Source organism: Pseudophryne corroboree, unplaced genomic scaffold (genome assembly GCF_028390025.1).
Source record: "Pseudophryne corroboree isolate aPseCor3 unplaced genomic scaffold, aPseCor3.hap2 scaffold_2152, whole genome shotgun sequence".
In the NCBI taxonomy this organism is placed as follows: domain Eukaryota; kingdom Metazoa; phylum Chordata; class Amphibia; order Anura; family Myobatrachidae; genus Pseudophryne; species Pseudophryne corroboree.
In genome coordinates, this window is record NW_026968797.1 from 16,475 (window position 1) to 41,441 (window position 24,967).

General features: G+C 44.1%; 1 pseudogene; it reads right to left on the reverse strand.

Annotated features, from left to right (window-relative positions):
• Nucleotides 1-24,967, reverse strand: part of LOC135006686 (uncharacterized) — a 48,597-nt pseudogene that overhangs the window by 12,661 nt on the left and 10,969 nt on the right.

Consider the following 24,967-nt stretch of genomic DNA (forward strand, 5'->3'; position numbering starts at 1 on the left):
TATCACCCACTTGTATTTTGTTTGGCCCAACGCTGTTTTGGGCATGAAATACACTGGCAAAATGGGCACACACACCATATTTTGCCATTTTGAATAAGTAGCTGTAGTTTTGCAAGGGTTAACTAGTCTTGGGCCACAAATTTTACCCCTGAAATCAACAGAGGGTGGTCACTTACATATCACCCACTTGTATTTTGCTTGGCCCAATGCTGTTTTGGGCATGAAATACACTGGCAAAGTGGGCATAAACACCATTTTATAAATTGCTATTTTGAATAAGTAGCTGTAGTTTTGCAAGGGTTAACTAGTCTTGGGCCACAAATTTGACACCTGAAATCAACAGAGAGTGGTCACTTGCATGTGACCCACTTGTATTTTGCCTGGCCCAATGCTGTTTTGGGCATGAAATACACTGGCAAAGTGGGCATAAACACCATTTTATAAATTGCTATTTTGAATAAGTAGCTGTGGTTTTGCAAGGGTTAACTAGTCTTGGGCCACAAATTTGACACATGAAATCAGCAGAGGGTGGTCACTTACATATCACCCACTTGTATTTTGTTTGGCCCAACGCTGTTTTGGGCATGAAATACACTGGCAAAGTGGGCACACACAGCATATTTTGCCATTTTGAATAAGTAGCTGTAGTTTTGCAAGGGTTAACTAGTCTTGGGCCACAAATTTGACCCCTGAAATCAGCAGAGGGTGGTCACTTACATATCACCCACTTGTATTTTGTTTGGCCCAACGCTGTTTTGGGCATGAAATACACTGGCAAAATGGGCACACACACCATATTTTGCCATTTTGAATAAGTAGCTGTAGTTTTGCAAGGGTTAACTAGTCTTGGGCCACAAATTTTACCCCTGAAATCAACAGAGGGTGGTCACTTACATATCACCCACTTGTATTTTGCTTGGCCCAACGCTGTTTTGGGCATGAAATACACTGGCAAAGTGGGCATAAACACCATTTTATAAATTGCTATTTTGAATAAGTAGCTGTAGTTTTGCAAGGGTTAACTAGTCTTGGGCCACAAATTTGACACCTGAAATCAGCAGAGGGTGGTCACTTACATATCACCCACTTGTATTTTGCTTGGCCCAACGCTGTTTTGGGCATGAAATACACTGGCAAAGTGGGCATAAACACCATTTTATAAATTGCTATTTTGAATAAGTAGCTGTAGTTTTGCAAGGGTTAACTAGTCTTGGGCCACAAATTTGACACCTGAAATCAGCAGAGGGTGGTCACTTACATATCACCCACTTGTATTTTGCTTGGCCCAATGCTGTTTTGGGCATGAAATACACTGGCAAAGTGGGCACACACCATATTTTGATATTTTGAATAAGTAGCTGTAGTTTTGCAAGGGTTAACTAGTCTTGGGCCACAAATTTGACCCCTGAAATCAGCAGAGGGTGGTCACTTACATATCACCCACTTGTATTTTGTTTGGCCCAACGCTGTTTTGGGCATGAAATACACTGGCAAAATGGGCACACACACCATATTTTGCCATTTTGAATAAGTAGCTGTAGTTTTGCAAGGGTTAACTAGTCTTGGGCCACAAATTTTACCCCTGAAATCAACAGAGGGTGGTCACTTACATATCACCCACTTGTATTTTGCTTGGCCCAACGCTGTTTTGGGCATGAAATACACTGGCAAAGTGGGCATAAACACCATTTTATAAATTGCTATTTTGAATAAGTAGCTGTAGTTTTGCAAGGGTTAACTAGTCTTGGGCCACAAATTTGACACCTGAAATCAGCAGAGGGTGGTCACTTACATATCACCCACTTGTATTTTGCTTGGCCCAACGCTGTTTTGGGCATGAAATACACTGGCAAAGTGGGCATAAACACCATTTTATAAATTGCTATTTTGAATAAGTAGCTGTAGTTTTGCAAGGGTTAACTAGTCTTGGGCCACAAATTTGACACCTGAAATCAGCAGAGGGTGGTCACTTACATATCACCCACTTGTATTTTGCTTGGCCCAATGCTGTTTTGGGCATGAAATACACTGGCAAAGTGGGCACACACCATATTTTGATATTTTGAATAAGTAGCTGTAGTTTTGCAAGGGTTAACTAGTCTTGGGCCACAAATTTGACCCCTGAAATCAGCAGAGGGTGGTCACTTACATATCACCCACTTGTATTTTGTTTGGCCCAACGCTGTTTTGGGCATGAAATACACTGGCAAAATGGGCACACACACCATATTTTGCCATTTTGAATAAGTAGCTGTAGTTTTGCAAGGGTTAACTAGTCTTGGGCCACAAATTTGACACCTGAAATCAGCAGAGGGTGGTCACTTACATATCACCCACTTGTATTTTGCTTGGCCCAACGCTGTTTTGGGCATGAAATACACTGGCAAAGTGGGCATAAACACCATTTTATAAATTGCTATTTTGAATAAGTAGCTGTAGTTTTGCAAGGGTTAACTAGTCTTGGGCCACAAATTTGACACCTGAAATCAGCAGAGGGTGGTCACTTACATATCACCCACTTGTATTTTGCTTGGCCCAATGCTGTTTTGGGCATGAAATACACTGGCAAAGTGGGCACACACCATATTTTGATATTTTGAATAAGTAGCTGTAGTTTTGCAAGGGTTAACTAGTCTTGGGCCTCAAATTTGACCCCTGAAATCAGCAGAGGGTGGTCACTTACATATCACCCACTTGTATTTTGTTTGGCCCAACGCTGTTTTGGGCATGAAATACACTGGCAAAGTGGGCATAAACACCATTTTATAAATTGCTATTTTGAATAAGTAGCTGTAGTTTTGCAAGGGTTAACTAGTCTTGGGCCACAAATTTGACACCTGGAATCAGGAGCCTATCAATACAGTCTCTGCGTATAAAGCTTTTCTTAAATTCTGCAATGTAGTCTCTGCGGGCCTAGGGGGTAATTCAGACTCCATCACTGCAGCAGCAGCGATCGCAGTCTGAATTACTTTGTGGAGTGCGCAATCCGGGAGCCCAGTGAGATTCTATCAGCATCTCAGGGCTTCGATCGCCTCTGCCTGATTGACAGGCAGAGGCGGTCATGTGGTGGGAAGGGGCATGCCACCGGCTTTAGAACCACGGTCCGGACAACGGTGGCCTGTCTGGACCGTTGGGGGGTGGCCCGAGGCAGCTGCGTGGTGTTACACACAGACTCTGCGACCCGGGATGTGGCGAGTAGCGGACTGCCAGCGTGCAGGAGCTTCGTTTGCAGGGAGTTACTCATCAGGTACAAAATCATCGACACCGTGCAATGGTTTTGTACCTGTGCGAGGGGGATGGGGGGGGGCTAGGGCCAGTCATGCAGGGCGGACCAGCCCTGTGCTGGGCATCCACCCGCATGTCAGAGTACATGATTGTAGATGTGCTACATTTAGCACATCTGTGATTAGATCTTGTCTGGGGACTGTTTCCTCAGACATTCAGTGAATGATGCTGCCCTGTGGCAAATTCGCGCATGCACCTACGCAGTGGCGGAACAAGACCATGGTGGGCCGAGGTGCAACAAAATGCGTTGCCCCAGCCCGCCCAAGATCCAAAACGTGTGTCAAAAAATAGGGCATGGTCTCATTGAAAAGGGGTGTGGGCACACAATAGTACCACCAATTCAAATTATGCCACACAGTAGTGCAACCTCATTACATTACACTGATTTACATTACATTACACTGAACAGTAGTACTCCTTATATACATTACGCTACACAGTACTGCTCCTGAAACACGTTATGCCACACAGTATTGCTTCTTATACGCATTACGCCACATAGTAGAGCTCCTTCTACACGTTACGCCACACAGTAGTGCTCCTGAAACACGTTATGCCACACAGTACTGCTTCTTATACGCATTACGCCACATAGTAGAGCTCCTTCTACACGTTACGCCACACAGTAGTTCTTATACACATTACAACACACAGTAGTGCCTCTTATACATGTTACGCCACACAGTAGTATCTTAATATACGTTATACCACACAGTAGTATCTTAATATACGTTATACCACACAGTAGTGCTCCTGATACACGTTACTCCACCCAGTACTGTTCCTTATACATGTTACGCAACACAGTAGAGCTCCTTATACACGTTACAACACACTGTAATGGTCCTTATACACTTTACGCCACACAATAGTGCTCCTTATACACGTTACGCCACACAGTGGTGCTTCTTATAGACGTTACACCACACAGTAATACCCCTTATACAGGTTAAGCCACACAGTAGAGCTCCTTATACACATTACGCCACACAGTAGAGCTTCTTTTACACATAACGCCAATATAGTAGGCACTACGGTAAAGTTTTAGGGTTAGGCTGCTGGGGGGGAGGGGGGAGGCACTGGGGTGGTGGCTAGGGTTAGGCTGTGGGGAGGGGTAAAGGTTAAGGTTAGCTACTAGGGAAAGGTTTAGGGATTAGGGATAATGGGGAAAATACTCACCAGAACACTGCTGAGACATCGCCAATGCAATGTGATCCAGAAAAAGGCACTGCTGTCACCGGTATAAAGTACGAAACTGCTATATCACAAGGGACTGTTTGTTGACAGTTCTTTATGTCGACATAATGAATATCAATATGATAACTGTCGGACAATTGTATCCAACTCCCACAAAAACTCAGAAGACTTCTCACTGTATAAAAATGGGACAATTCCTTTGTACAAGGATACACAAGGCCCATGGAGACAGATGTCCACACTATGCATCATGCAGCCAGCAGCAGCACATGCACCCTGGGTGACAACACATGACCCTGTGCCTGGCTGCCTTAGTGGGGTCACTCTATGCTGTGCTGTATGTTATATGTCACTGCACAGTCACCATTACTATTTGCAGAGAGACCACCACCTCCCAATCTCCGCCCCCTCAATGTAGGCTCCGCCTCTTCGAGGTCCGCGATTCTGAGTTTGCAGGATGAAATGTACAATTAGAAAAATGTATAATAAAATAAAAATAAATAAACACACAGCTGCCTTACCGCCTTTACAAGGAATGCTGCTGCACTAACTCTACAGTTTAGCCGCATGGTCACGTGATGCTCCGGCTCCGGTAGCAAAAAGAAACAGCTGGGCTGCCCGTGAATGAGAGGGGAAGATGGCCCCTTCTCCTTCTCCAGACTCCTCCACTGCATCCTCCTCCCCCTCTGGCCAGACTGCAGCTCAGCCTCATTCTGTTAAGGGGAAGCGGCGGCTTGCAGCGCGCCGGCAGGTGGCATGTAATGAGTCAGTCTCACTCATTGTAGTGCCTCCGGCTGTGGGCCCCTTCATCGTGGAGGGGCCCTGCCGGTTGCACCGCTGCAAGTTCCACCCCTGAACCTACGATAATAGCCCACCAGACCAAAGAATATCCTGAGTTGCAACATACATTTTAGCTTAGGCCATGTGAAGACTGCTTCCACCTTGCCAGGTTGAGGTTTAACTTACCCTTGGCATACAATATACCCCAGATACTTTGCCTCCACAGATATGATGGCACACTTCTCCAGGTTAGCTGTGAACCCTTGTGCCTGTAGAGACTGTAACACTGCATCCACCTTTGGAAGGTGCGACTGGAACAAACCCACTGTGGTAGAGAAGGCTGTTGTTGCTTTGGCAGCTTCCATCAGAGGAATTTGCCAGTACCCCTTCAGTAAATCTAGCGTAGTTAGATACAGGCTTATTGCTAAGTTCATAAACCCGGGGCATAGGATAGGAATCAAACCGAGGAACTTTATTTAACTTTCTGAAGTCATTACAGAATCTCAAAGCTCCAAAAAGCTTGGGCTCTAAAAAAAAATGGGATTATTCCATTCACTGTTTGACTACTCTGTGACCCCCAAGCGCCGCATCACTTCCAGTTCCCGTTTTACTGCTGCCTGTTGGGCCTCAGATATACAATATTGCCTTTGTTTTATCACCCCCCTGGGTGGAGTAACATTGTCATGCTGTATGATTTGAGTTTTCCCCAGGAGGGCAGAGAACACAACCTGGTACTGTGCTACTAAGTTTACCACTTCTTGTTTCTGGCTAGGACTCAGTTACTTCAGTAGGCACCTGACATTCTGGGGTTTTCATGGCCACTAAAGAGGGATGACTGGCACTTTCCAAGGCTTCAACAAATTCACATGGTAGACTTTTACCTCTTTCCTTCTACCTTCCTGCCGTACCTAGACACAAGTATCAGTACCTTGTTGCCCCTATTGAGAGTCCGGTTGACAGCAGTAACGCCATGACTGCGTTTTTGATCCTGTTGAGCTCTTGCCATATGCTTGGTCAGAAGTGGCGCAATTTGCCTTAGACAGCCATATAATTGGGACACAAACTGAACGATGTTAGGCTCTTGGGACGGGATCAGTACTAAATCCCGCAGGATGGGATCCCGGCGGTCGAAATACTGACGCCGGAATTTCGACCACACAATCCCGACAGGGGTGGCGAGCAGAACGCAGCCCATTGTGGGCTCGCTTTGCTCGCCACGCTGCAGGCACGGTGCTTTGCTATGCTCAGCACACTTTTATATTCTCCCTCTATGGGTGTCGTGGACACCCACGGAGGCAGAATATGTCGGGATTGTGCCGGTCGGGGTTCCGGCGTCAGTATTTCAACCGCCGGGATTCCGTCCGGCGGGATCTTAACCGCATCCCCTTGGGACAATTGCTGCTCCCACCCATCTTTTAATAGATCTAGTATCCCTCTGCGTTGTCTACCATAGAGGAGTTTGAAGGGTCTAAACCCCATACAGTCTCTATATAAAGTCTCTATATAAATAAAGGATAATAATAATAATAATAATAATAATAATAATAAAAAAAGAGGCTTGGGGTACCTCTCAAACTGCCAACATTAGCTAAGGTAAGAGTAGGTCCTAATCTCGCTTCTCCTGTGACACTGCCCTTTTCATCATCTGCATAAGGGTTCTGTTAAAGCATTCAACCAAGCCGTCTGTCTGCGGGTGGTAAACCGAAATGGTAATTCTATCCACCTTTAACAGGCGACACAGGTATTTCATTAATTTAGACACAAAAGGGGTACCTTAGTCGGTCAGGACCTCTATTGGTATTCCTAGACGGGTATACAGCATCAAGAACTCCTGGACAATAGTGCTAGATTTCATGTTACATAGTGGTATGGCCTCCGGGTACCCGGTGGAGTAGTCCACCGTCACCAATATATACTGATGCCCATGATCCGATTTTTCTACTGGCCCTATCAGATCTATAAAAATTGGCTGAATAGGCATGGAAATTATAGTCAGGAAAACCAAGGTCGCCCTAAATTCTGTCTGGGGTGCATTCTTTTAGTACACTGGGCATTCCTGACAATATTCTTTTACTGCAGCATGAATGCCTGGCCAGGAGAAACATAGCTGGAGAGTTTTCCTCTCCCCTAAATGGCCACCCCATAAATGCATGTGAGCCGCCCTCAGTACCAGCTGCTCGTGTTTTCGGGGAATCAGCAACTGGTCTACCCTTTTACCTTGCAAATAAGTTACAAGGTAAAAAAAAAATGTTTTTCACATAAAGTAAGGTACACCTCCAGGTGGTAAAGCAGAGTTTACCTTACCATTTACCACTACCACATTTTAAAAAGTATTAGACAAGTTGCCATCGTTATGTTGATCTCGCCTAAAGTCCTGCAAAGACACTCTTTCGCAAATGGGGGACTAATGTGTCTCAATCTCACTGGCAAGAGAGGGGTTTACAGTCATACAACCTTGGCTTCCAGTAGATCTTGGCCCCTGCGACAGCTTAACCTTTGTCTGTCTGCCAATGTCATGCCAGGTAACAAACTCCTGCAACAGTGGGAAGTCCTGGCCCAGGATTAGTGGATAAAGAGGTTTGGAAGCTACTGTGACTACCATTTTTACTGGTCTTACTTTAATCACCACCGGCAGGTGCACTCATGGGCATTCTTCTATGTCACCAAGTATACATAGCATCTTTACCAGAAGCACAACCTGGCCAGACCCGGGAAGAACCAGGTTAGCAGAGATGATAGATAATTCATTGCCAGTATCAACCAAGGCCCAGATATCCCAGCCTTCAATCTGTACCATCAGATGAAATGGTAGTTTCAGCTGGGGAAATAATTCCAGGCGCCATACTGAATACAGGTTGTACTGTTTTCCCTGAGCTGCAATCCACTAGCTCACCCTGCTTTAGGAAGTACCGCTGTGCATGACTGGGCTCTCTGCAATCAAAACATATGACTGGAGACGGGCTGTTTGGTTTAACAATGGGGATCTGGGTATTGGGCTTATGTACTGGCTGTAACCCTTGCTTGGCTTTATTAAAATTTCCCAGGGTCAGGTACCTCTCAATCACCACTGCTAGCTCCTCAATTGTCTGGGGTCAGCCTGCAAAGGCCCAGTGTTTTACACCACGGTCTGATACCCGTATAGCCTGGTCTAGAGCCATCACTTCCACTACCCACTGAGAAGAGTTTTTATCTGTAACCAGGTTTTACTCAGTTTGGCCAATTATGCCAGTTTGACCACTGGAGGCTCAGATGGGTTCAGCTGCAACTCATAATATTCTTGGGCTTTGCTGGGACCCGTCACCCCAATCCTGCTGAGTATAGCTTCCTTCAAGCAAGGATAAGAGCTGACTTCAGACAACTTTAACGCAACATAGACTCTCTATGACTCCCCTGTGCGATAAGGAGCTAATCTAACCCTTGATTTCTGGTATCAAATATGTCGCCCAAGACTAGTTAACCCTTGCAAAACTACAGCTACATATTCAAAATGGTAAATCATAATATGGTGGTTGTGCCTACTTTCCCAGCGTAATTCATTCACAAATCAATGTTGGGCCAAGCAGAATACAAGTGGGTGATATGTAAGTGACCACATTCTGTTGATTGCAGGTCTCACAATTGTGTCCCAAGACTAGTTAACTCTTGCAAAACTATAGCTACTTATTCAAAATGGTAAAATATGGTGTGTGGGCACACTTTGCCAGTGTATTTCATGCCCAAAACAGCGTTGGGCCAAGCAAAATACAAGTGGGTCATATGTAAGTGACTACGCTTTGTTGATTTCAGGTGTCAAATTTGTGGCCCAAGACTAATTAACCCTTGCAAAACTACAGCTACTTATTCAAAATGGCAATTTATAAAATGGTGTTTGTGCCCACTTTGCCAGTGTACTTCATGCCCAAAACCGCATTGGGCCAAGCAAAATACAAGTGGGTCATATGTAACTGACCACCCTCTGTTGATTTCAGGTGTCAAATTTGTGGCCCAAGACTGGTTAACCCTTGTAAAACTACAGCTACTTATTCAAAATGGAAAATATGGTGTGTGTGCCCACTATGCCAGTGTATTTCATGCCCAAAACAGCGTTGGGCCAGGCAAAATACAAGTGGGTCACATGCAAGTGACCACTCTCTGTTGATTTCAGGGGTCAAATTTGTGGCCCAAGACTAATTAACCCTTGCAAAACTACAGCTACTTATTCAAAATGGCAATTTATAAAATGGTGTTTGTGCCCACTTTGCCAGTGTATTTCATGCCCAAAACCGCATTGGGCCAAGCAAAATACAAGTGGGTCATATGTAACTGACCACCCTCTGTTGATTTCAGGTGTCAAATTTGTGGCCCAAGACTGATTAACCCTTGCAAAACTACAGCTACTTATTCAAAATGGAAAATATGGTGTGTGTGCCCACTATGCCAGTGTATTTCATGCCCAAAACAGCGTTGGGCCAGGCAAAATACAAGTGGGTCACATGCAAGTGACCACTCTCTGTTGATTTCAGGGGTCAAATTTGTGGCCCAAGACTAATTAACCCTTGCAAAACTACAGCTACTTATTCAAAATGGCAATTTATAAAATGGTGTTTGTGCCCACTTTGCCAGTGTATTTCATGCCCAAAACCGCATTGGGCCAAGCAAAATACAAGTGGGTCATATGTAACTGACCACCCTCTGTTGATTTCAGGTGTCAAATTTGTGGCCCAAGACTGGTTAACCCTTGCAAAACTACAGCTACTTATTCAAAATGGAAAATATGGTGTGTGTGCCCACTATGCCAGTGTATTTCATGCCCAAAACAGCGTTGGGCCAGGCAAAATACAAGTGGGTCACATGCAAGTGACCACTCTCTGTTGATTTCAGGGGTCAAATTTGTGGCCCAAGACTGGTTAACCCTTGCAAAACTACAGCTACTTATTCAAAATGGAAAATAGGGTGTGTGTGCACGCTTTGCCAGTGTATTTCATGCCCAAAACAGTGTTGGGCCAAACAAAATACAAGTGGGTCATATGTAACTGACCACCCTCTGTTGATTTCAGGTGTCAAATTTGTGGCCCAAGACTAGTTAACCCTTGCAAAACTACAGCTACTTATTCAAAATGGAAAATATGGTGTGTGTGCCCACTATGCCAGTGTATTTCATGCCCAAAACAGCGTTGGGCCAGGCAAAATACAAGTGGGTCACATGCAAGTGACCACTCTCTGTTGATTTCAGGGGTCAAATTTGTGGCCCAAGACTAATTAACCCTTGCAAAACTACAGCTACTTATTCAAAATGGCAATTTATAAAATGGTGTTTGTGCCCACTTTGCCAGTGTATTTCATGCCCAAAACCGCATTGGGCCAAGCAAAATACAAGTGGGTCATATGTAAGTGACCACCCTCTGTTGATTTCAGGTGTCAAATTTGTGGCCCAAGACTGGTTAACCCTTGCAAAACTACAGCTACTTATTCAAAATGGAAAATATGGTGTGTGTGCCCACTATGCCAGTGTATTTCATGCCCAAAACAGCGTTGGGCCAGGCAAAATACAAGTGGGTCACATGCAAGTGACCACTCTCTGTTGATTTCAGGGGTCAAATTTGTGGCCCAAGACTAATTAACCCTTGCAAAACTACAGCTACTTATTCAAAATGGCAATTTATAAAATGGTGTTTGTGCCCACTTTGCCAGTGTATTTCATGCCCAAAACCGCATTGGGCCAAGCAAAATACAAGTGGGTCATATGTAACTGACCACCCTCTGTTGATTTCAGGTGTCAAATTTGTGGCCCAAGACTGGTTAACCCTTGCAAAACTACAGCTACTTATTCAAAATGGAAAATATGGTGTGTGTGCCCACTATGCCAGTGTATTTCATGCCCAAAACAGCGTTGGGCCAGGCAAAATACAAGTGGGTCACATGCAAGTGACCACTCTCTGTTGATTTCAGGGGTCAAATTTGTGGCCCAAGACTGGTTAACCCTTGCAAAACTACAGCTACTTATTCAAAATGGAAAATAGGGTGTGTGTGCCCGCTTTGCCAGTGTATTTCATGCCCAAAACAGTGTTGGGCCAAACAAAATACAAGTGGGTCATATGTAACTGACCACCCTCTGTTGATTTCAGGTGTCAAATTTGTGGCCCAAGACTGGTTAACCCTTGCAAAACTACAGCTACTTATTCAAAATGGAAAATATGGTGTGTGTGCCCACTATGCCAGTGTATTTCATGCCCAAAACAGCGTTGGGCCAGGCAAAATACAAGTGGGTCACATGCAAGTGACCACTCTCTGTTGATTTCAGGGGTAAAATTTGTGGCCCAAGACTAATTAACCCTTGCAAAACTACAGCTACTTATTCAAAATGGAAAATATGGTGTGTGTGCCCACTATGCCAGTGTATTTCATGCCCAAAACAGCGTTGGGCCAGGCAAAATACAAGTGGGTCACATGCAAGTGACCACTCTCTGTTGATTTCAGGGGTCAAATTTGTGGCCCAAGACTAATTAACCCTTGCAAAACTACAGCTACTTATTCAAAATGGCAATTTATAAAATGGTGTTTGTGCCCACTTTGCCAGTGTATTTCATGCCCAAAACCGCATTGGGCCAAGCAAAATACAAGTGGGTCATATGTAAGTGACCACCCTCTGTTGATTTCAGGTGTCAAATTTGTGGCCCAAGACTGGTTAACCCTTGCAAAACTACAGCTACTTATTCAAAATGGAAAATATGGTGTGTGTGCCCACTATGCCAGTGTATTTCATGCCCAAAACAGCGTTGGGCCAGGCAAAATACAAGTGGGTCACATGCAAGTGACCACTCTCTGTTGATTTCAGGGGTCAAATTTGTGGCCCAAGACTAATTAACCCTTGCAAAACTACAGCTACTTATTCAAAATGGCAATTTATAAAATGGTGTTTGTGCCCACTTTGCCAGTGTATTTCATGCCCAAAACCGCATTGGGCCAAGCAAAATACAAGTGGGTCATATGTAAGTGACCACCCTCTGTTGATTTCAGGTGTCAAATTTGTGGCCCAAGACTGGTTAACCCTTGCAAAACTACAGCTACTTATTCAAAATGGAAAATATGGTGTGTGTGCCCACTATGCCAGTGTATTTCATGCCCAAAACAGCGTTGGGCCAGGCAAAATACAAGTGGGTCACATGCAAGTGACCACTCTCTGTTGATTTCAGGGGTCAAATTTGTGGCCCAAGACTAATTAACCCTTGCAAAACTACAGCTACTTATTCAAAATGGCAATTTATAAAATGGTGTTTGTGCCCACTTTGCCAGTGTATTTCATGCCCAAAACCGCATTGGGCCAAGCAAAATACAAGTGGGTCATATGTAACTGACCACCCTCTGTTGATTTCAGGTGTCAAATTTGTGGCCCAAGACTGGTTAACCCTTGCAAAACTACAGCTACTTATTCAAAATGGAAAATATGGTGTGTGTGCCCACTATGCCAGTGTATTTCATGCCCAAAACAGCGTTGGGCCAGGCAAAATACAAGTGGGTCACATGCAAGTGACCACTCTCTGTTGATTTCAGGGGTCAAATTTGTGGCCCAAGACTGGTTAACCCTTGCAAAACTACAGCTACTTATTCAAAATGGAAAATAGGGTGTGTGTGCACGCTTTGCCAGTGTATTTCATGCCCAAAACAGTGTTGGGCCAAACAAAATACAAGTGGGTCATATGTAACTGACCACCCTCTGTTGATTTCAGGTGTCAAATTTGTGGCCCAAGACTAGTTAACCCTTGCAAAACTACAGCTACTTATTCAAAATGGAAAATATGGTGTGTGTGCCCACTATGCCAGTGTATTTCATGCCCAAAACAGCGTTGGGCCAGGCAAAATACAAGTGGGTCACATGCAAGTGACCACTCTCTGTTGATTTCAGGGGTCAAATTTGTGGCCCAAGACTAATTAACCCTTGCAAAACTACAGCTACTTATTCAAAATGGCAATTTATAAAATGGTGTTTGTGCCCACTTTGCCAGTGTATTTCATGCCCAAAACCGCATTGGGCCAAGCAAAATACAAGTGGGTCATATGTAAGTGACCACCCTCTGTTGATTTCAGGTGTCAAATTTGTGGCCCAAGACTGGTTAACCCTTGCAAAACTACAGCTACTTATTCAAAATGGAAAATATGGTGTGTGTGCCCACTATGCCAGTGTATTTCATGCCCAAAACAGCGTTGGGCCAGGCAAAATACAAGTGGGTCACATGCAAGTGACCACTCTCTGTTGATTTCAGGGGTCAAATTTGTGGCCCAAGACTAATTAACCCTTGCAAAACTACAGCTACTTATTCAAAATGGCAATTTATAAAATGGTGTTTGTGCCCACTTTGCCAGTGTATTTCATGCCCAAAACCGCATTGGGCCAAGCAAAATACAAGTGGGTCATATGTAAGTGACCACCCTCTGTTGATTTCAGGTGTCAAATTTGTGGCCCAAGACTGGTTAACCCTTGCAAAACTACAGCTACTTATTCAAAATGGAAAATATGGTGTGTGTGCCCACTATGCCAGTGTATTTCATGCCCAAAACAGCGTTGGGCCAGGCAAAATACAAGTGGGTCACATGCAAGTGACCACTCTCTGTTGATTTCAGGGGTCAAATTTGTGGCCCAAGACTAATTAACCCTTGCAAAACTACAGCTACTTATTCAAAATGGCAATTTATAAAATGGTGTTTGTGCCCACTTTGCCAGTGTATTTCATGCCCAAAACCGCATTGGGCCAAGCAAAATACAAGTGGGTCATATGTAAGTGACCACCCTCTGTTGATTTCAGGTGTCAAATTTGTGGCCCAAGACTGGTTAACCCTTGCAAAACTACAGCTACTTATTCAAAATGGAAAATATGGTGTGTGTGCCCACTATGCCAGTGTATTTCATGCCCAAAACAGCGTTGGGCCAGGCAAAATACAAGTGGGTCACATGCAAGTGACCACTCTCTGTTGATTTCAGGGGTCAAATTTGTGGCCCAAGACTAATTAACCCTTGCAAAACTACAGCTACTTATTCAAAATGGCAATTTATAAAATGGTGTTTGTGCCCACTTTGCCAGTGTATTTCATGCCCAAAACCGCATTGGGCCAAGCAAAATACAAGTGGGTCATATGTAACTGACCACCCTCTGTTGATTTCAGGTGTCAAATTTGTGGCCCAAGACTGGTTAACCCTTGCAAAACTACAGCTACTTATTCAAAATGGAAAATATGGTGTGTGTGCCCACTATGCCAGTGTATTTCATGCCCAAAACAGCGTTGGGCCAGGCAAAATACAAGTGGGTCACATGCAAGTGACCACTCTCTGTTGATTTCAGGGGTCAAATTTGTGGCCCAAGACTGGTTAACCCTTGCAAAACTACAGCTACTTATTCAAAATGGAAAATAGGGTGTGTGTGCACGCTTTGCCAGTGTATTTCATGCCCAAAACAGTGTTGGGCCAAACAAAATACAAGTGGGTCATATGTAACTGACCACCCTCTGTTGATTTCAGGTGTCAAATTTGTGGCCCAAGACTAGTTAACCCTTGCAAAACTACAGCTACTTATTCAAAATGGAAAATATGGTGTGTGTGCCCACTATGCCAGTGTATTTCATGCCCAAAACAGCGTTGGGCCAGGCAAAATACAAGTGGGTCACATGCAAGTGACCACTCTCTGTTGATTTCAGGGGTCAAATTTGTGGCCCAAGACTAATTAACCCTTGCAAAACTACAGCTACTTATTCAAAATGGCAATTTATAAAATGGTGTTTGTGCCCACTTTGCCAGTGTATTTCATGCCCAAAACCGCATTGGGCCAAGCAAAATACAAGTGGGTCATATGTAAGTGACCACCCTCTGTTGATTTCAGGTGTCAAATTTGTGGCCCAAGACTGGTTAACCCTTGCAAAACTACAGCTACTTATTCAAAATGGAAAATATGGTGTGTGTGCCCACTATGCCAGTGTATTTCATGCCCAAAACAGCGTTGGGCCAGGCAAAATACAAGTGGGTCACATGCAAGTGACCACTCTCTGTTGATTTCAGGGGTCAAATTTGTGGCCCAAGACTAATTAACCCTTGCAAAACTACAGCTACTTATTCAAAATGGCAATTTATAAAATGGTGTTTGTGCCCACTTTGCCAGTGTATTTCATGCCCAAAACCGCATTGGGCCAAGCAAAATACAAGTGGGTCATATGTAACTGACCACCCTCTGTTGATTTCAGGTGTCAAATTTGTGGCCCAAGACTGGTTAACCCTTGCAAAACTACAGCTACTTATTCAAAATGGAAAATATGGTGTGTGTGCCCACTATGCCAGTGTATTTCATGCCCAAAACAGCGTTGGGCCAGGCAAAATACAAGTGGGTCACATGCAAGTGACCACTCTCTGTTGATTTCAGGGGTCAAATTTGTGGCCCAAGACTAATTAACCCTTGCAAAACTACAGCTACTTATTCAAAATGGCAATTTATAAAATGGTGTTTGTGCCCACTTTGCCAGTGTATTTCATGCCCAAAACCGCATTGGGCCAAGCAAAATACAAGTGGGTCATATGTAAGTGACCACCCTCTGTTGATTTCAGGTGTCAAATTTGTGGCCCAAGACTGGTTAACCCTTGCAAAACTACAGCTACTTATTCAAAATGGAAAATATGGTGTGTGTGCCCACTATGCCAGTGTATTTCATGCCCAAAACAGCGTTGGGCCAGGCAAAATACAAGTGGGTCACATGCAAGTGACCACTCTCTGTTGATTTCAGGGGTCAAATTTGTGGCCCAAGACTAATTAACCCTTGCAAAACTACAGCTACTTATTCAAAATGGCAATTTATAAAATGGTGTTTGTGCCCACTTTGCCAGTGTATTTCATGCCCAAAACCGCATTGGGCCAAGCAAAATACAAGTGGGTCATATGTAACTGACCACCCTCTGTTGATTTCAGGTGTCAAATTTGTGGCCCAAGACTGGTTAACCCTTGCAAAACTACAGCTACTTATTCAAAATGGAAAATATGGTGTGTGTGCCCACTATGCCAGTGTATTTCATGCCCAAAACAGCGTTGGGCCAGGCAAAATACAAGTGGGTCACATGCAAGTGACCACTCTCTGTTGATTTCAGGGGTCAAATTTGTGGCCCAAGACTGGTTAACCCTTGCAAAACTACAGCTACTTATTCAAAATGGAAAATAGGGTGTGTGTGCACGCTTTGCCAGTGTATTTCATGCCCAAAACAGTGTTGGGCCAAACAAAATACAAGTGGGTCATATGTAACTGACCACCCTCTGTTGATTTCAGGTGTCAAATTTGTGGCCCAAGACTAGTTAACCCTTGCAAAACTACAGCTACTTATTCAAAATGGAAAATATGGTGTGTGTGCCCACTATGCCAGTGTATTTCATGCCCAAAACAGCGTTGGGCCAGGCAAAATACAAGTGGGTCACATGCAAGTGACCACTCTCTGTTGATTTCAGGGGTCAAATTTGTGGCCCAAGACTAATTAACCCTTGCAAAACTACAGCTACTTATTCAAAATGGCAATTTATAAAATGGTGTTTGTGCCCACTTTGCCAGTGTATTTCATGCCCAAAACCGCATTGGGCCAAGCAAAATACAAGTGGGTCATATGTAACTGACCACCCTCTGTTGATTTCAGGTGTCAAATTTGTGGCCCAAGACTGGTTAACCCTTGCAAAACTACAGCTACTTATTCAAAATGGAAAATATGGTGTGTGTGCCCACTATGCCAGTGTATTTCATGCCCAAAACAGCGTTGGGCCAGGCAAAATACAAGTGGGTCACATGCAAGTGACCACTCTCTGTTGATTTCAGGGGTCAAATTTGTGGCCCAAGACTAATTAACCCTTGCAAAACTACAGCTACTTATTCAAAATGGCAATTTATAAAATGGTGTTTGTGCCCACTTTGCCAGTGTATTTCATGCCCAAAACCGCATTGGGCCAAGCAAAATACAAGTGGGTCATATGTAAGTGACCACCCTCTGTTGATTTCAGGTGTCAAATTTGTGGCCCAAGACTGGTTAACCCTTGCAAAACTACAGCTACTTATTCAAAATGGAAAATATGGTGTGTGTGCCCACTATGCCAGTGTATTTCATGCCCAAAACAGCGTTGGGCCAGGCAAAATACAAGTGGGTCACATGCAAGTGACCACTCTCTGTTGATTTCAGGGGTCAAATTTGTGGCCCAAGACTAATTAACCCTTGCAAAACTACAGCTACTTATTCAAAATGGCAATTTATAAAATGGTGTTTGTGCCCACTTTGCCAGTGTATTTCATGCCCAAAACCGCATTGGGCCAAGCAAAATACAAGTGGGTCATATGTAACTGACCACCCTCTGTTGATTTCAGGTGTCAAATTTGTGGCCCAAGACTGGTTAACCCTTGCAAAACTACAGCTACTTATTCAAAATGGAAAATATGGTGTGTGTGCCCACTATGCCAGTGTATTTCATGCCCAAAACAGCGTTGGGCCAGGCAAAATACAAGTGGGTCACATGCAAGTGACCACTCTCTGTTGATTTCAGGGGTCAAATTTGTGGCCCAAGACTGGTTAACCCTTGCAAAACTACAGCTACTTATTCAAAATGGAAAATAGGGTGTGTGTGCACGCTTTGCCAGTGTATTTCATGCCCAAAACAGTGTTGGGCCAAACAAAATACAAGTGGGTCATATGTAACTGACCACCCTCTGTTGATTTCAGGTGTCAAATTTGTGGCCCAAGACTAGTTAACCCTTGCAAAACTACAGCTACTTATTCAAAATGGAAAATATGGTGTGTGTGCCCACTATGCCAGTGTATTTCATGCCCAAAACAGCGTTGGGCCAGGCAAAATACAAGTGGGTCACATGCAAGTGACCACTCTCTGTTGATTTCAGGGGTCAAATTTGTGGCCCAAGACTAATTAACCCTTGCAAAACTACAGCTACTTATTCAAAATGGCAATTTATAAAATGGTGTTTGTGCCCACTTTGCCAGTGTATTTCATGCCCAAAACCGCATTGGGCCAAGCAAAATACAAGTGGGTCATATGTAAGTGACCACCCTCTGTTGATTTCAGGTGTCAAATTTGTGGCCCAAGACTGGTTAACCCTTGCAAAACTACAGCTACTTATTCAAAATGGAAAATATGGTGTGTGTGCCCACTATGCCAGTGTATTTCATGCCCAAAACAGCGTTGGGCCAGGCAAAATACAAGTGGGTCACATGCAAGTGACCACTCTCTGTTGATTTCAGGGGTCAAATTTGTGGCCCAAGACTAATTAACCCTTGCAAAACTACAGCTACTTATTCAAAATGGCAATTTATAAAATGGTGTTTGTGCCCACTTTGCCAGTGTATTTCATGCCCAAAACCGCATTGGGCCAAGCAAAATACAAGTGGGTCATATGTAACTGACCACCCTCTGTTGATTTCAGGTGTCAAATTTGTGGCCCAAGACTGGTTAACCCTTGCAAAACTACAGCTACTTATTCAAAATGGAAAATATGGTGTGTGTGCCCACTATGCCAGTGTATTTCATGCCCAAAACAGCGTTGGGCCAGGCAAAATACAAGTGGGTCACATGCAAGTGACCACTCTCTGTTGATTTCAGGGGTCAAATTTGTGGCCCAAGACTAATTAACCCTTGCAAAACTACAGCTACTTATTCAAAATGGCAATTTATAAAATGGTGTTTGTGCCCACTTTGCCAGTGTATTTCATGCCCAAAACCGCATTGGGCCAAGCAAAATACAAGTGGGTCATATGTAAGTGACCACCCTCTGTTGATTTCAGGGGTCAAATTTGTGGCCCAAGACTAATTAACCCTTGCAAAACTACAGCTACTTATTCAAAATGGCAATTTATAAAATGGTGTTTGTGCCCACTTTGCCAGTGTATTTCATGCCCAAAACCGCATTGGGCCAAGCAAAATACAAGTGGGTCATATGTAACTGACCACCCTCTGTTGATTTCAGGTGTCAAATTTGTGGCCCAAGACTGGTTAACCCTTGCAAAACTACAGCTACTTATTCAAAATGGAAAATATGGTGTGTGTGCCCACTATGCCAGTGTATTTCATGCCCAAAACAGCGTTGGGCCAGGCAAAATACAAGTGGGTCACATGCAAGTGACCACTCTCTGTTGATTTCAGGGGTCAAATTTGTGGCCCAAGACTGGTTAACCCTTGCAAAACTACAGCTACTTATTCAAAATGGAAAATAGGGTGTGTGTGCACGCTTTGCCAGTGTATTTCATGCCCAAAACAGTGTTGGGCCAAACAAAATACAAGTGGGTCATATGTAACTGACCACCCTCTGTTGATTTCAGGTGTCAAATTTGTGGCCCAAGACTAGTTAACCCTTGCAAAACTACAGCTACTTATTCAAAATGGAAAATATGGTGTGTGTGCCCACTATGCCAGTGTATTTCATGCCCAAAACAGCGTTGGGCCAGGCAAAATACAAGTGGGTCACATGCAAGTGACCACTCTCTGTTGATTTCAGGGGTCAAATTTGTGGCCCAAGACTAATTAACCCTTGCAAAACTACAGCTACTTATTCAAAATGGCAATTTATAAAATGGTGTTTGTGCCCACTTTGCCAGTGTATTTCATGCCCAAAACCGCATTGGGCCAAGCAAAATACAAGTGGGTCATATGTAACTGACCACCCTCTGTTGATTTCAGGTGTCAAATTTGTGGCCCAAGACTGGTTAACCCTTGCAAAACTACAGCTACTTATTCAAAATGGAAAATATGGTGTGTGTGCCCACTATGCCAGTGTATTTCATGCCCAAAACAGCGTTGGGCCAGGCAAAATACAAGTGGGTCACATGCAAGTGACCACTCTCTGTTGATTTCAGGGGTCAAATTTGTGGCCCAAGACTAATTAACCCTTGCAAAACTACAGCTACTTATTGAAAATGGCAAAATATGGTGTGTGTGCCCACTTTGCCAGTGTATTTCATGCCCAAAACAGCGTTGGGCCAAGGAAAATACAAGTGGGTCATATGTAACTGACCACCCTTTGTTGATTTCAGGTGTCAAATTTGTGGCCCAAGACTGGTTAACCCTTGCAAAACTACAGCTACTTATTCAAAATGGAAAATATGGTGTGTGTGCCCGCTTTGCCAGTGTATTTCATGCCCAAAACAGTGTTGGGCCAAACAAAATACAAGTGGGTCATATGTAACTGACCACCCTCTGTTGATTTCAGGTGTCAAATTTGTGGCCCAAGACTGGTTAACCCTTGCAAAACTACAGCTACTTATTCAAAATGGAAAATATGGTGTGTGTGCCCACTATGCCAGTGTATTTCATGCCCAAAACAGCGTTGGGCCAAGCAAAATACAAGTGGGTCATATGTAAGTGACTACGCTTTGTTGATTTCAGGTGTCAAATTTGTGGCCCAAGACTAATTAACCCTTGCAAAACTACAGCTACTTATTCAAAATGGCAATTTATAAAATGGTGTTTGTGCCCACTTTGCCAGTGTATTTCATGCCCAAAACCGCATTGGGCCAAGCAAAATACAAGTGGGTCATATGTAACTGACCACCCTCTGTTGATTTCAGGTGTCAAATTTGTGGCCCAAGACTGGTTAACCCTTGCAAAACTACAGCTACTTATTCAAAATGGTAAAATATGGTGTGTGCCCACTTTGCCAGTATATTTCATGCTCAAAACAGCGTTGGGCCAGGCAAAATACAACTGCGTCATATGTAAGTGACCACCCTCTGTTGTTTATGGGGGTCAAATTTGTGGCCCAAGACTAGTTAACCCTTGCTAAACTACAGCTACTTATTCAAAATGGCAAAATATGGTGTGTGTGTGCCCACTTTGCCAGTGTATTTCATGCCCAAAACAGCGTTGGGCCAAGCAAAATACAACTGCGTCACATGTAAGTGACCACCCTCTGTTGATTTCAGCTGTCAGATTTGTGGCCCAAGACTGGTTAACCCTTGCAAAACTACAGCTACTTATTCAAAATGGTAAAATATGGTGTGTGTGCCCACTTTGCCAGTGTATTTCATGCCCAAAACAGCGTTGGGCCAGGCAAAATACAAGTGGGTCACATGCAAGTGACCACTCTCTGTTGATTTCAGGTGTCAAATTTGTGGCCCAAGACTAGTTAACCCTTGCAAAACTACAGCTACTTATTCAAAATGGCAAAATATGGTGTGTGTGCCCACTTTGCCAGTGTATTTCATGCCCAAAACAGTGTTGGGCCAGGCAAAATACAAGTGGGTCACATGCAAGGGACCCTACTCTGTTGATTTCAGGTGTCAAATTTGTGACAGAAGACTTATTAACCCTTGCGAAACTGAATGATCTGAATAAGAAGCTGGAGTTCGAATAAGAAGTGAATAAGAAGCTGGAGCTTGAATAAGAAGTGAATAAGAAGCTGGCCGAATAAGAAGCTAACTTCAGCCTCGTCTGGTTTAGAAGGATTTGGTGGCTCTGAAAAGAGCCTTTGTGTTGCTGCGTGTATAGGAGTGCCGAGTGTCTATGCCCTCTCCCCTCGGATTCTGCGGGCTAGCTGGATGTCTTTGGGCATGATGGTTACCCTCTTGGCGTGGATGGCGCACAGGTTGGTGTCCTCGAACAGCCCCACCAGATAAGCCTCACTGGCCTCTTGTAGGGCCATAACGGCAGAGCTCTGGAAGCGCAGGTCGGTCTTGAAGTCTTGGGCGATCTCACGCACCAATCGCTGGAAGGGCAGCTTGCGGATCAGCAGCTCGGTGGATTTCTGGTAGCGGCGGATCTCTCTGAGAGCAACAGTCCCGGGACGGTAGCGGTGAGGCTTCTTCACGCCGCCGGTAGCTGGGGCGCTTTTCCGAGCAGCCTTGGTTGCCAGCTGCTTGCGGGGAGCTTTACCTCCGGTAGATTTGCGGGCGGTCTGCTTGGTCCTGGCCATCTCTCCTCACGAAACACGTCTAAAGGCAAAAAAACGAATACATATAGAAAGCAGCCGCTAGCATCTCTATTTATGCACTGTGCTGCGCTGTCATTGGATGAGTTAAAGGCGCCTTTCATCCTGATTGGCTTAGGCATATGCATAGTACTTTTCAAAAAGCCCTCCAAGACTTTAGGGTTTCTCCCGGGTGCGGCAACAAAATCAGTCTCCATTAGAGGTTTTATCACGTTTCAGCCAGAAGGATTGCTGTATTCCGGGAAGTCTATGCTGGCATTCTAGCCAGGGGAGACAATCAAAACACACACACACACACACACACACACACATAGCAGTGATACAAGCCTCAAGTCTAAAGAGTCTTGAAATAGAAACCTTATTACATACAGTACTGTGAATAGCTACCGTCGGCGGGAATAGTACGTATGGGGACAGATGTGCCTCACCAGCTGTGCTCTCTACTGTCCGGGAGATCACAGTATATGTCTGCAGTAAAAACATCAGCGATTAATATGTCTGCTTACCAAGTAACATTCACGATACGATAGTCATTTGCATATTACAGCATTAAGAATACATTTATCTGGTAGATCTCAATTATCATATTATGAGAAGCTTTAGAACGGAGAATAATCAGATCTTCTGCCTGCATTGGGGACGATGTGATACTAATGTGAAACAGTAAGTAGTGTTACACTATTGTTACTATTCTATGAATACATCAGTAGATACTATCAATACCAAAGTATCAAATAAAACCACAAGCCAAATCTCATTAATCTGAGAAAGACAAAGTACAATACATGGAGAACACAGGAGGACATTTGTCTAGATAGTGTAAGGGTTTGCAATGAATGGGCTATTGGTGGAAATAACAATCAGATACAAGTGAATCACTTTTTCTTTTTGTATAGCTGAATTATTATAAATGCATATTTAATGAGTTAAGTTTCATTTCCCATTTATAAAAACAAACAAACAAACAAACAAAAAATAAGGGGTTGTTTGTTTAAGAATTGGCAAAAGGTGTATTTTATTATGTTCAATCGAGTTTAAAACTCTTATAGGGGATTATATTGCTATGAGCACAATGCACATTCAGTGACCTGAATGTATGGGAATTAAGAATAAAAATGTAATGTCATAATAATGACTCACTATGCTATGGTGCACTACAGAATACCTACAGTGAGTGCTCCTCCTTTTATTCTATCTGTGTAGGGGTTGGGTGTGCTACTGTCCATTACTCCTCATGCAATTCTATACCTATTACTGAGATTTAGTTAGTACTAAGGGAAGAGAATATTATAAATGAATAATCCATACTAAGGCAGATGGTGATTGGTGATTACCTCCTACATGGTGCCAGGTGGGATGCTTAGGGGCTACTGGCTTACCTATTGGACCCCTTGCATGTGCTACCATCACTGGAGGACAGACGGCATTTATTTCTTAGAGCGGTGGGTAATTACATTTTAGTAAACTGTTGAGAAACCTTGTGAAATATTTTGGAAATGTTCACACGACCATTTCTATATTTCCACACACTTTTACATCACTGGTGTAAAATAAAGAGTCAAAAGGATTACACCAGGCATGTCCAAACTGAGGCCCTCCAGCTGTTGTGAAACTACATATCCCAGCATGCCCCGACACAGTCTTGCTGTCAGAGAATGCTAAAGCTGTGTCAGGGCATGCTGGAAAGTGTAGTTTCTCAACAGCTGGAGGGCCGCAGTTGGGACATGCCTGGATTACACTGTACAATATGAGTAGAAATGAAACAAGCAAAACTGTTTAGGAACAGAAACTGGTTGTCTTGCTCCTTAAACTTTGCCAGCAAAATGGCCGCCGTTGCCATGGTTACTAGAAATTGCTAGGCAACCGAAAATGGTTGTCATGCTTAATCTACTTGGCCTGAAAAATGGCCACTTTCTCCTGCAGGGTCCACAGGGTATCCACAGGATACATTGGGATATGGATGAGCGACAGCGGATCTTGCACCAATCGGTCAAAGCTTTCTGGGCTCCCAGTACGCAGTGGGCCCGTCTATATATACCTGCCACCTGGCTCAGGCAAATCAGTTTTTAGTTTGGTGAGGCAGGAGCCGGACCATGGTCTAAGGGCTGCTGGTTTTTGGCAGCCATAAGCTTTTTTACTTTATTTTTATAGTCTTACTATTTTTTTCTGAGTGATCTTTCTAAACAGCGTCTTATACGTACCTTAGAAAGAGTCACTCCAACTACTCCCCGCCGAGTCGCGACAACGCTTACCCACGAGTACAGTGCTGTTTCGGCGGGCGTCTGTGTCGGATAAAACTAGCAAGTCCAGCAGACGTTACCAGGCTGTGGCCGGAGCACGGGAGGAAGGTAAGGCATAGGTTCCGCTTAGAGGGGGAACATGGACACAGCCGCACTCTTTTGGGGGAAACTACCAAACAGTCGCTGACGCGGCTGCCACCGAGAGTGCACAAGTGCTAGGCCTTAGGGATCAAAGGCTCCAGGAGTAGCATGAGGCTGCGATCCCTAATTTTGAGATCAGCAGTGGGGAGACGGATGCACCCCTGGTCGCCCCTCCCCCCCCGATTCACGACCAGTTTCCTCCGAGTCTCCTGCCATAAACTGAAGCGGCTGTGTGACTGGTGCATCAGTGTTCACTTGGCAATCTGTGTTCACTATATTTTCACGGAGCGGCGGTGGACACTTATAGCATATGGATCCACTCGTATTTATCGATTCTGGAAGCGGGGTAAGTCTCCCTGTATCCCGCTCTCCTGAGTGGGGGCTATAAAACACTAAGTGGGTCATTCAGACCT